This window comes from Toxorhynchites rutilus, chromosome 2 (genome assembly GCF_029784135.1).
Source record: "Toxorhynchites rutilus septentrionalis strain SRP chromosome 2, ASM2978413v1, whole genome shotgun sequence".
Taxonomy (NCBI): Eukaryota; Metazoa; Arthropoda; class Insecta; order Diptera; family Culicidae; genus Toxorhynchites; species Toxorhynchites rutilus.
The window spans coordinates 307,890,918-307,903,688 of record NC_073745.1 but is presented as its reverse complement, the minus strand read 5'-3'; the positions used below and the strand labels follow the sequence as shown (position 1 = coordinate 307,903,688).

General features: G+C 41.6%; 1 protein-coding gene and 1 long non-coding RNA gene across 2 annotated transcripts in view; one reads left to right on the top strand and one right to left on the bottom strand.

Moving 5' to 3' along the window:
• Positions 1-12,455, bottom strand: part of LOC129769836 (alpha-tubulin N-acetyltransferase) — a 66,856-nt gene extending 54,401 nt beyond the window's left edge. The window contains exon 1 of the mRNA XM_055772323.1: positions 12,217-12,455. The gene's annotated coding sequence lies outside the window, so the exon portion shown is untranslated. The remainder of the gene's footprint in view (positions 1-12,216) is intronic.
• Positions 299-2,808, top strand: LOC129769838 (uncharacterized). The gene is made up of 3 exons (XR_008741980.1): positions 299-470; positions 526-655; positions 734-2,808. It is a non-coding gene; the product is annotated as an uncharacterized LOC129769838 (long non-coding RNA).
• Positions 12,456-12,771: the final 316 nt, after the last annotated feature.

The following is a 12,771-nucleotide window of genomic DNA, read 5'->3' as shown; positions in this document are numbered from 1 at the left end:
ACTGAAATATTGCCATTTGAGAACCACGACTGTTTGCCAGTTTTGAATGCAAATTTCGCAGAGGATCATTTTAATGCTATTAGAATCAACCCCATCGGTTATAATAGATCTGATTATTTCAATTTATTACCAAGAGTACGATGCGAACGGAAATGCCACCAATCTGAGTCCGCACACACTGCTCGTTACATTTGGCGCGGTTTTACGACCAGTTGAAACGAGATACTATTTCAATTGGAACGGGTTTTGGCGATACTGCGCTTAATTCGCGTAGATACAGTGTTGGGTTGAGCCATTGTGTGTTTGGAGAACTAACTCACCGCCGACAATGGCAGTCATAGTTAGGTCGCGCGTTATAAAATAGGTCATTAAAATAATGACGGTTGGATTTTAGTATCGAGTCACAATCGACTGGAATAGTTTTAATTGGAAATAATTGATGTGATGGCTAACACTCTCCTCCAGAATAGGTTTTTTCCAAGATGGACAATGTATTATGTATTCTAATGAAATGGTTTTTTCCAGTCAAAAGTGTTCGAACTGCCTATTCCATTTTGTCGCGATTAAACTGTTCGTTTCAATTTCAAAGAAGGATAGTCCTGGTCCAAAGAGATCAATAACGGTAAACTGGAAGCATTACTCGATTACGACTCATGTGAGTAGCATGTAAAATGATTAGGTATAACTCAAGCAGTAATATGCAATCGTCCTCAATAATTGGTATTCACCCTAGAACGAGAAAATTGGGCGCCGCGCCATCTGAAACCAAGTGACGTCGAAACGTGGATTTTGTATACCGGCAGCATTTCGCCTGAAGATCATAAAAATAAGTCATTTTTGCAGCGTATTGGTCTGGATGTCGGGTATCTAACACGTTGAGCCCTATTGCGGTCTCTGGGAACTGACATTAAAATTTCCGTCTACTTCGCGCCGGTTCCTCTGGACCGATGGAGGACTTTTCTCAAGAAGAGAATTGGAGTTGAGAACGACAGTAACCAAGCAAGGAAATGATTTTCAGGGACACAGATTAAGGCGCAAATGAATGATTCGCTCGCTACGCTCTTCGAATGCTACAGCAGTTTATGAAGTGAGATTTTAAAAAGTATTCACATGACATCAGACAAAGTGTAGAAGAAATGATGTTGATTGGCGTGATCGTACACTCCAACTAGTTGGAAGGAAAGAGCTTGCCAGAAAACAGCGTCAAATGCACCTGTTTTTAAAAGTGTTGAAGTGTTTGTAAACATAGAGGACATATTTCTCATTCCCGCAGATTGAATATCAGCTTGGAATTGTACCAAACCAAAATCCCAAACGATTCTACGCAGAGATTGAACCGAGACCGGCTGGGATCTTCTTTTACTGGGAGTGCAATAGAGAATATTCTGATGTAACACCTTTGATGCGTGCTTATTTGAAAAGTGTCTCTTATTTTCATACTTCGTTTTTGTCTCAATTTCCTCAGAGTTGACGAATCAGTGCCCATGGTGTGTAAAAACCGAGAGTGGAAAATTGGTCAAGGGGTGCTTCGAGACGAAGGGTTCACTTGAACGTTATTTTGAGTCATATCAGATTACTTACCAGGAGCGAAATGAATCTAAGATGCTCAATTTGGAAAATTCGCAACTCTAAAATATGCTCAGGAATGTGGAGGGGACTGAACTGCTTGAAAATTCTTGATGTAGCATAGCGGTAGAATGACTGGGGCGTATTCGAAGAAACGTTCTCGAATGCTGTAAGCTGAGGTACTTCATGTACCAAGGAATGTACCAAGGCGAAAAAAAATAATTCGCTCATTACGTAATTCGATTGCTTCAACAACTTATGAACTCAGGTCTTAAGAAGTATACACAAGAGTCAGACAAATTGTAGAAGAAATCATTTTGATTGGCGTGATCGTAGAAGGTTGCACTTCTCCAGAGTTCCGTCGTAAGGTAAGGATAGTTTTCTTTTCGATATCAAAGAAATGAATGTTTGAAAAGTGCTGAAGTTCAAGTGTCGAATGTAAGCAGCAAGTATCATCTGGGGGATATCCGAGACTTTGAAGTACTAAAATTATATTTTTGTTGCTGGAAGAGAATAATTCAGGAGTGTCTTCGAACCTATTGGTGATAAAGATAATAATGTTTTAATTTACAGAGGTTTTCAACCTTCTCAGTTCATTCGCCTTAGCCTTAAAAAAGGTCAATTTGGAAAACTAAACTAAACTCTCGACATTGCGGGATGCGCGATTTAGAAAGTCTCGCACTCGCTGCCGTCTGGTTGCTAGCTGTATGACTGTTAATCGAGAATGTCTTATTGGTGAGTTCTTCCCATTGAACATTCAACCTGATCCAACATTCCAGTCGCCTCGAGATATTTCGATCGATTTGACAATTCCTGTTAAGTGTACAGTTCGACTCCACTCCTCGGAAACTGAATAAAACAAGTAATCTATGAAATTCTGTCGTTTCGAATACATCCGAAAACCCACTTTAATCGACTGACGAGAGTTCTTCAGATTCAAGCCTTCCAACATTTGTAAAATTTGCGCTTGGAGTTCGTGAAGATCTTGTACTTAATGTTTCTCGATGTTCCGTAGGGAATTATTGCTGAGGTAGTCAATTCAGTTTGTTCCAGGAACTAGGTTATTGCTTACGACGCTTTGTTTCAATTTGTAAGGTGCCAATTCGAACAAGGTTGATTTCTTTTTTCAATCGAGTTTGCGTGTTGGGCAACTTTTACAGGGAATAAAAAATTATAACTCGATCAAAATAACAGTTTCGAAAAAAATGCCAATCAGGCGAAAGAAAAATCCAGATATTTGCATGAACCGTGAATTCGGCATTGTTTCCGGGTTTAAAGTGGGGTTTCAAGTCCAGCGCATTTCAAACCGGACGTGAAGAAAGTATTTCCAGCTGTGTGTTTTGGGTTTAAAACAAAAGATGAAAATTTGTTCCTCTGCGGTCGCTTTGGCCGTCATCACATAACCGATTCAGATCGGATTTTCATTTGTCGTATCGTGAAAGGTGCTGCATAGTTAAATAATTGGATTGTGTTTCGAGAAAGACGATTTAGGAAGCGTTGAATATGTAGATGAGATTTAGGTAAGAAATATTGAGAAAAAAATTGGATTTCCAATAAGTTTTGTGTTTTAGTGCAGCTCTAGACATCGAGCTATCAACAATCAATCAATCAATCAATGTTAATGTTGAGAAGTAATTTCATCTAAAATTGGTTCGTGATGAAATTCCATTGATTCCATCAATAATAAATCTACTTTGAAGCCTCACTCAGCCTTCAGGAAAAAAAAACGTAAAACGTGAGGATTGTTCATAAAAATCAGACGGAATCGAGACAGCAGGTCTGAAGCTGGAGTAGAGCATGGATAACTCAATGATTACGTGACCTATTGAACAGTTCTTTCAAGGAAAATGAAGAATGTAAGGTATTTGTTAATTACTTTTGAGTAAATTATATTGACAGTGTGATTTGACTAAGTGTACCTACCCACAATCCAATCGACGAAAAAAATATCGATTTAACATCAACTGAACGCTACTCATGCTGAATTTGAAAATGTAACTGAAAATGAATGAAAATGAAAATGTAACGATTCATTAGGAGTTTCCAAACGCATATTACTCAAAATCGTTCTTGCAACATATTATGTGTTATATACCATTAGACAGGAAATTTATCCAGCAATTTTTTTTGTTCAAAACATGAACAGTGAATATAGGACATACCCATTTTAATCGTCAAATTGTTAACTTTTTTAGTTAACAATTTGACGATTAAAATGGGTATGTTTTCTTTCGATTGCACTAACCACTAATCTTTTTGTCTAAATTCGGGCGTTAGTTCACAATGTTAGTTGATTTGTACAATGAATTGTTCTTTATTTACCGATAATAGGCATTTATCAGTTATTGTATTGTATGTTGTCCAATCGATTCGTGATCAATTCACGTTTTCATCGTGTAGGATTTGCTACTAACAATTTATGTAATTGTGGTCCAGGATGTCCTAATATCGAGCATGTTGTTTGGTTATGTAAAAATGCAATCAATGAATATATCTGGCTGCTGATTAAGAAGGTCGAAAGGGTATACTCACGCATATCAGATTATAATAGATTGAGCAGTCGCGATCTTAATTGAAGAAGTAGGCCTTGCGAAGTAGGCCTCGAGAAGCTGTCAAGCGCTCATGGAAAAATTTTAATGGCATTCCCAAACTAGCTCTCAAGTTGTACAGACGTATTTCAAATAAACTTCCATCAATTTCAATAGCTTATGGGCCCAGCAAAGGAAGGAATCCCGCAGTTGACCGGACCAAACTATGAAAATTGGTGTTTCCGGGTCAAGCTATACATGGACGCAGTTGAAGTATCTTCTGTGCTGACGGGACCAGTTCCGGCTGAAGGCGCGAAGCGAAGAGGGAGCTAACGAACAAGAAGGCCAAATCTGTTCTTGTGGGATTTATTGCGGATGATGTTCTTGAAGTTGTCCGGGAAAAGGGAACAGCGGCTGAAATGTGGAAGGCTCTGGAAGAAACTTTCGCGAAACGGTCGGTATCAAGCCAGACGTTGCTCAGGAAGCAGTTGGCGCGGCTGCGTAAGAAGGAAGGATCGTCCATGCGAGCTCATTTTACTGTTTTCGATTACCTTGTCAGGCAACTCAAGTCCGCAGGAGCCAAAATGGAAGAAGGTGATTTGGTGGCGCAATTATTTTTAACTCTACCCGATAGTTGCGACCCTCTGGTGACGGCACTCGAGAATCTGGCGGAGAAGGACCTGAAGCTGGAGACAGTCAAGCAGCGGCTGCTGGCTGAAGAGAGCAAACGGGCAGATCGTCTGGATGACTCGAGTGAAGATAATTGTGCGGCGTTTGTCGGCGGTAGGAAAAAGAACCAGAATCAGAACCAGAAGAAGTTTTCTGGTAAGTGTCACCGCTGCGGAAAGCCCGGACACATGAAAAAGGATTGTCGTTCAAAGAAACCGGAAGGCAGCGCAAATGCTGCGGTCGGTAGTAAGGCAGTTGCATTCATGGCAAACGGTGACCAGAGAAAGTCTGAAGCCAGGAAGATTCACTTCTGCGTGGATTCGGGATGTAGCGATCATCTCGTGAACGATGCAAGTCATCTGCAGTCCGTGCGAAAATTGAAAGATCCGTTCATCATCGATGTGGCTAAAAACGACGTGACACTGGTTGGGAAGTTTGCTGGAGAAATTAAAGGTATGTCCAACAAAGGGATTGAATTTCATATACAGAACGTTGTACTGTTGCCGGATCTACGAGAAAATCTGCTCTCGGTCAAGAAGCTCTTGTAGGCTGAAATCGATGTTCTTTTCACTGGTCGTGGAGGTCAAGATCGTGCGGAGTTCAAGAAGAACGGAGAACTGATAGGTGTGGCATATCTTCGTGGAAACTTGTACCAATTGGAATTGGATGTCAGTTCTACGGGAAAAGCTAATATCACTGTGGCCGAAACAAGTAAGTTGTGGCATCGTCGTATGGGTCATGCAAGTCAGCAAGCGTTGAACAATCTGGCGAAGCACGAAATGACTACGAGTTTTGTGAAGAAAGTTGAGTCGATTGGTTTTTGCGATACGTGCGTAATGGCGAAGCAGTGTTGAGAACCGTTCGATGGTGTACGAGAACGTGCCACACGTCCGCTAGAGAGGGTTCATTCGGATGTGTGTGGCCCCATTGATCCGCCGACGTGGGATGGATCAAATTACTTCGTGTCGTTCATTCACGACTGGTCGCATTTTGCTGTGATCTATACAATCAAGCGAAAGTCGGATGTATTCCGGTGTTTCAAAGAGTTTGAAGCTATGGCTACTACTCAGTGGCAGACAAGGATTTGCAAGTTAACCGTGGATCAAGGCCGTGAATTCTTTTCGAATGAACAATTGGAATACTACAAGAAGCGAGGCATTCAAGTTCAACCAACGGTAGCTTATTCTCCTCAGCAAAACGGGGTAGCTGAACGTTTCAACCGCACCCTGGTTGAAAAGGTAAGATCAATGTTAATTGATTTAAAAGTTCCCAAAAACATGTGGTCGGAAGCGGCTTTGACGGCGACGTACCTCTTGAACCGTTGTCCCACGGTGGCGTTGGATGGAAACGAAACTCCTGCTGAGAGATGGATGACTGTGAAACCGGACCTTAACAAGATCAGAATTTTCGGGTGCAAGGCCATGGCGTGGATCCCAAACCAACAGAGGAAGAAGTTGGATCCCAAAAGCCGCGAGACGATAATGGTTGGCTACGCTCCGAATGGATATCGGCTATGGGACAGAGCAACAAGAAAAATAGTGATTGCAAGAGTCGTGAAGTTCAATGAGGAATGCTTCCCGTATGCAGACCAATTCGATGAAGCATCTGAGGTTCCCTTGGTGATCCTCACATTGTACGAACCAGAGGGGGACGTTTTGAAGAACTCTGTTCAAGAACTAGATGCAGTTCCTGATTCCGGGACTGATGAAGAAGACGAGTTCGAGGATTTGGAAGAAGGAGAAGTAAAAGTAAACCCTGGGGCGCTCCCTTCGCAACAAAGAAGTGACGACTGTCCGGAGTCAACCACGAGGCATAGCGAACGGGAGCGCAGGCCCCCAGGTAAGTTGCTTGACTTTCTAACTGGATTTAGAGCAACCTCTGCTGCTGGAAATTTTAATTCTACAGATCCACCATCATCCTACGCGGAGATCGAAGGGCGTGATGATCAGGTCCAATGGTTGGCGGCTGTCCGTGATGAGCTGAAATCCATGGAAAGCAACCACGTGTGGCGCCTGGTGAAACGTCCAGCAAAAGTGAAGCCATTACAACCGAAGTGGGTATTCTGCGTTAAAGAAGATGCTGATGGAAATACTGTGAGACATAAGGGTAGGTTGGTTGTGAAAGGGTTTCTCCAGAAACCTGGCCTCGATTATCACGAAACCTATGCACCAGTAGCTAAGCTGACGACGATTCGAGTAGCCTTAGCTGTTGTGTTGCAGAGAGGACTGTTCATACACCAGATGGATGTGAAGACGGCTTTCTTGCATGGTGAGCTTCAAGAGAAAATTTTCATGGCCATACCCGATGGTGTTGAAGCGGAACCTGATATAGTTTGCCAGCTGCAGAAGTCATTATATGGTCTCAAGCAGGCTCCAAAGTGCTGGAATGAAAAACTCAATGAAGTATTGTTGAAGCTTGGATTCAAGAGATCACAGCATGATTATTGCTTATACACCCGGATCGACGAGAGGGGGAACGATGATGTCTACCTAGTCATATACGTCGATGACCTGCTGATCATGGGATTAAGGATCAAGTGAAAATGAAGTTGTCTCAGTTCTTCAAAATGACGGATTATGGTGAGATGCAACACTTCCTTGGCATAAAAATTGCGTACGATCGGACACCAGGAAAGATGCAGTTTTCGCAAGGAGCTAGAATTGAAAAAGTGCTGAAGAAATTTGGTATGAATGATTGCAACCCAACAAGAACACCCATGGAGAAAGGATTACAGCTGACTTGCAGTAATACTGGAACCGTTGATGAACCGTACCGAGAAGTTCTAGGCAGCTTAATGTACGTTATGATGTCCACTCGGCCGGACATTTGTTTCCCAGTTGGATACCTTGGACGATTTCAGCAAGAACCGGAACAACTACACTGGACAGCCCTAAAACGAGTGGTACGTTACATGAAAGGTACGGAGGACATGTTTCTGGAGTTCTCTCGTGGCAAGGACGTGGAGCCATTAGTTGGATTCACTGACTCGGACTGGGCGAGGGATACTGTGGATAGGAAATCGGTGAGCGGATTCTTATTCCAAGTTTATGGCAACACGGTCTCATGGTCAAGCAAGAAGCAAACCACCGTGGCTACCTCCTCCAGCGAAGCCGAATACGTTGCGTTGAGTGCTGGTGTGACAGAAGCAATTTGGTTGACTGGACTCTTGGGCGACCTTGGTGTAAAGATTACGAAACCGATACCTATATACGAAGACAACCGTGGCTGCATTGGGATGGCTCAGAACCTGGAGTGCAAACGAGCAAAGCACATCGATATCAAACACCATTTCATTCGGGATCACATTGCAGCAGGACGTATACGAGTAGAACATGTTCGGACTGAACATCAGTTGGCGGACATTTTTACCAAAATGTTGGACGTTGGAAGATTCGAGGATCTCCGGCGGATTATAGGACTCCACAATCGAGAGGGGGTGAAGAAGTAGGCCTTGAGAAGCTGTCAAGCGCTCGTGGAGAAAATTTTCATGGCATTCCCAAACTAGCTCTCAAGTTGTACAGACGTATTTCAAATAAACTTCCATCAATTTCAATATTAATATAATGCTTCCCATATATGTCTTCCTAATGGCGGGATTCCACCTATTCGACTTGATGCATTGAATAATGCTTCTTGCTTATTGGAGTGTATCATTTTACAACATAATTTGTCTTGTTGAGCGATGTTGGCCTTATCCAATGGCTTGCGGATCAGTGACGATTGTTGACGATTCTCATAATTCACCAGAGTAATGGAACAACAAAATTATAGATTATAAAAACAATAACATCAAGACATATGTTGGAGCAGTGCGCGATCGCACATTACTGAGTAGTGGCTGAGGTGGAACCCCTCAACTTTTGTAATTCTCTCTGAGCTGTCATTCGAAACTATGTAAAGAATGGATCGCGAATCAAATAGTGTAAGTAATCATTCCACACAAAAACTACTGTTGCTTTCCATTTAATTATTGTTCCTTTTTATTTCAGATAGTCTTCAGCAAAATTATTTTGGAGAATGGAGACGCTCCTATAGTCGTCCGGTGAAAATGTAAGCGTGTACGCTTAAACCGTTCAATTCACTCGTCCTGGAAAAATACCGGGATGGCAAGTGAAGCATCATAGATCATCCAGTTATATACACATTTGTGACGGAGTACAACGGACGGACGATGAAACAATGTGGTTACAGGAGCATGTATTTATTTTTCTTTTTTTGATAATAAAATGGCAATTCAATCATCACTGTATCCAACGTCTTTTCCATGTTCATTCCTTTCCAATACCAATCCAATACAAACAAGAGGCGGGGAGTGTTGGAAGCAGCGCTGCAAGCAGGTCGACGCCTTGTACATGTTGGCAAGAAAGTGGAGTCAAATTGTTCGATGAATGTATACGAAAGGTCGATAAATCGGTGGCAGTATTTGAGGTCGATTGTTGACATTGTATCGACCTAATCTTGGCAGTCAAATCGGAATTTGGGTAGAAGGAAGAGCATTAATAAGAGAAGAGAAGGAAAGAAGCAGATTTTCACAGGAAACGGATGCAACATTTAGAACATTGATGTTAAGAAATAAAATATTGTTTATGGTGTGAATTTCGGGATGCTAGTCTTAAGGCCCATTTATACGTTGCTAGTAGCTGACTTGACAGTGAACAGCTACTGACCCGGTGAACTCGTTTGACAATCGATTGATTCGCCTAGTCCGTTCACATGGTGTAAGTTGCTGGCGTGAAGCTGGAATCTACTGCACGGGTTTGCAAGAGATGCTAGGTAATTTTATCAAATGTCCATAAAATAATGTCATGAAGTGTTTACACGGTGTGAGTGGCTGCACTGCAGTAACTGACTAGGCCGACTCGTATGCTCACTCGCACTCAAAATGGCTCAAAATGAATGGGGTATAAGTGACATCATCGATTTCTCTACAGCGATCCTTTCTTTTAATCATAACTCAGCTGCAAACACGTTTCCAGCTGTATTTGGCAATGTGGAAGATAGGTCAGAACCTCATCTATCGGATTCTATAGCAAACTTCAATTGAAACGTTTTTGCAGTTGAGTTTGTTACTAAAGAAAAAGTTAATGAAGCGAAATCGTTCAAGTCACTTCCACCCCTTCTTTCTGAACCCCTCATAATCAAAATCATTTGGCTACCCTTTGGTATCAATAATTGGTGATATATGTTTTTTTTTCCAATAAGATCTAAAATAAGCATTCATTTTCACTAAAAATAACGGTGTTTCACATTGCACTGTAAAATAGAAACTAATATCCGAACAGGCAAATGAATTCACAAAATCAACAACTTAGGTACATGATTCCGTAAACTCAATTGTGTGGCACTATTACTTCCCAAACATTAATTGTAAATTATGAAATCAATGATAACATCATTACTTCGAATGAGGATTGATTCAGTTGGAATCCGGAATCACAATTAATTTAATAGCACCGGTCGTAGTAGGCGTATCTGAAATCTTCTGACAGCAAATTGTTTGAAAAATCTGTATCTTTCGATGGTAAAAAAACAACTTATTCGGATAGATCAGAAGAAGAGTCGTAGTGAAACTTACGATCGGAAGGCGAGGTTGAAGGTATAGCGAACAATTAAGGCAAACCCGGGACTAGGACATCGCTAAAAAAACATAACTCTAACCAAAATGCCATCCGGAGAATCTGTTTGCGAGTAGTGATGTCTAAATATCTCATTTCGATTAATCATTGGGGCATTTTTCAATATTTGATTCATTCGAATAATTGTCTTTCAATATTCGATTAATCGAGCGAATATTTATTTCTTGTAACAATCACGTATCACGTTGTCTTTCTGGTCACGTGGTCTATCGGGTTTTCGATGTTACACTGGTCGGATAAAAAAATTTTGATTAAAAAAAATTATACAGCTTACTTCTTAACCTAAAAATGCATTAACCTTGAGAAAGATTCATTTTTTCATTAATCGCGATTACATTATTCGATGTATTCATATTTTGATTTTAAATTATTCGATACAAAACTACTCGATTATGATTTCAGATATTCGATTATTTGAATTAATCGAACGATTAACCGACGTCGCTATTTGCGAGAAGGTTACCGAAATTTTCGTGTCTGCAAGCAACCGAGCATGACGCTAAGGCAAAATCTGGAGACCAGAAGACGCTCTCAAGAGTTATACAACAAGGTTTTAACGATGTATGAAGGATGCATGCCCTCAGAAACGTCTGCTTCAGTTTATTAAGATCCACGAAGGTCTAACAGGAAGGTTGACTAACAGAGAGTTCAAACTTTGATGATACCCTCCATGGAAGAAAATTACGAAAATTTGTCAAAACTGTAACGGATTAATTTTTCAAATACTTTTTTTTTCAGAAAATAACAATAAATTATCTGCATTTTGAAATAGAAATATTGTTTGAGCCTTTAACCAATCCCAAGATACAACTTGTTTTGTGATTCCGAATTCTCAATAAAATTTTAGGTTCCCGACTTGCATCTTCTTCGTTAAGATTAGTTGAAACTGGCCTATCGCATAAATTGATTTACTTCGCGTGTTTTTCATACGCAAAAAAAGAAACGCTTAAGGCATCTTTTTGATTGGTGGTCTTTATTTAGGCTCAATTAATCATGATTTCTTCAATCGAGGCGGCTCTAATAATAAGATCTGCGTGCATTCAAACGAGACGGCCATAATTTCTTTATTCCACTGAAACACTTTCGATGTTTAGAAGACACACAAAGAAACATTAGCCACGCTTGGGTTGTAGAATGAAAGTACGACAAACAGAGCACCTGGTTATTAGGACTGCTGTCAGCGGCGACAAGTGTCTTTGATTAATGGATTTCTGCGAAATTATGGTGTATTTGTCGCATATTAAGGTACAAATGAACCGATCTGCTGTTATTCTAAAAATGATATTTGTTCAAAATCGGTAAACAGGAAGGCCGGTGGTACAGACAAACAAACGCGCTTCTGAGAACTCCATCTACGGAGCGAATCTACTTCAATCGCTCCGCCATTGTCCCACGGTACCCGAGATACCAGAGAAACTCTGCTCTGCAAGTGGAAGCGGAGAGACTCAAATTAAAAATAACATCACATCCTAAATATACATGGAAAACGCTCACGCACTCGGCGGAACCCAAGTTCTAATTCGCCGCCGCAGTGGGCGCTTTCGTCGAAGCTGGTGTGTCTGGCCGCACCTTCCAGAGCGGAAGGCCTGTTGGCGAAAAAATCGATAATCCGGTAAATAGCATACGGAAAGGGCAGTCTTGGTGGGGCGTGTATTGCATGGTGGGGGGCAAAATAAATTCTTTCCAATCTGCCAGCATCCCATACACTCGTGAGAATGTCAATGATAATGGGTATCGATTTGGAAAATGCCGCTCCACGCCGGGGAAAAAGGTTCATCTATCGAACATAATCCGCAGTGCTGAAGAAATGTACTTACTTTTTCCGACTAATGATTCAATCAGCGATGTCACCAGCGATGATAAAACAGTATACAATTGCTATAGATACCGCACAGATGTTTTTGCACTGCTTAAAGAGGATACTCCCGAGAACTAATTGCACTCATCAACAAAACGAATCGCTGCGGAAAAAAGCACTTTTTGCATCCGAACCGTGCCGTTCACGACTTCTCACGAGACTGGTCGTGTGCTAGGCAGGTTCCCATACGATGGAGCACGTGTGTCGCGCGGTGTAGGAAAACTTGATGCGTACGCGGTGTCGCGCGCGGAATCGTGCGAGCGCTGAGTGAGTGAATCGCACGAACACCGAAAGCTGTGGGGGAGCTCTCGGTCAGACACTGCGGGATGTTGTTGATGTTTCGTTTCCTAGTTTCGTCGCACGGCATGCCTAGTTACTAACCGCTGTTGTGTAGTGAACTCACTTACACAACACTGTGGGGCTTGCTGCACAAAGCGCAGTATCCCATCGGAAAGCACAATCTGTTGAAGATGGGGAGCTTTGAGCTTAAGATACATCTAGAGGAGCCATCTGC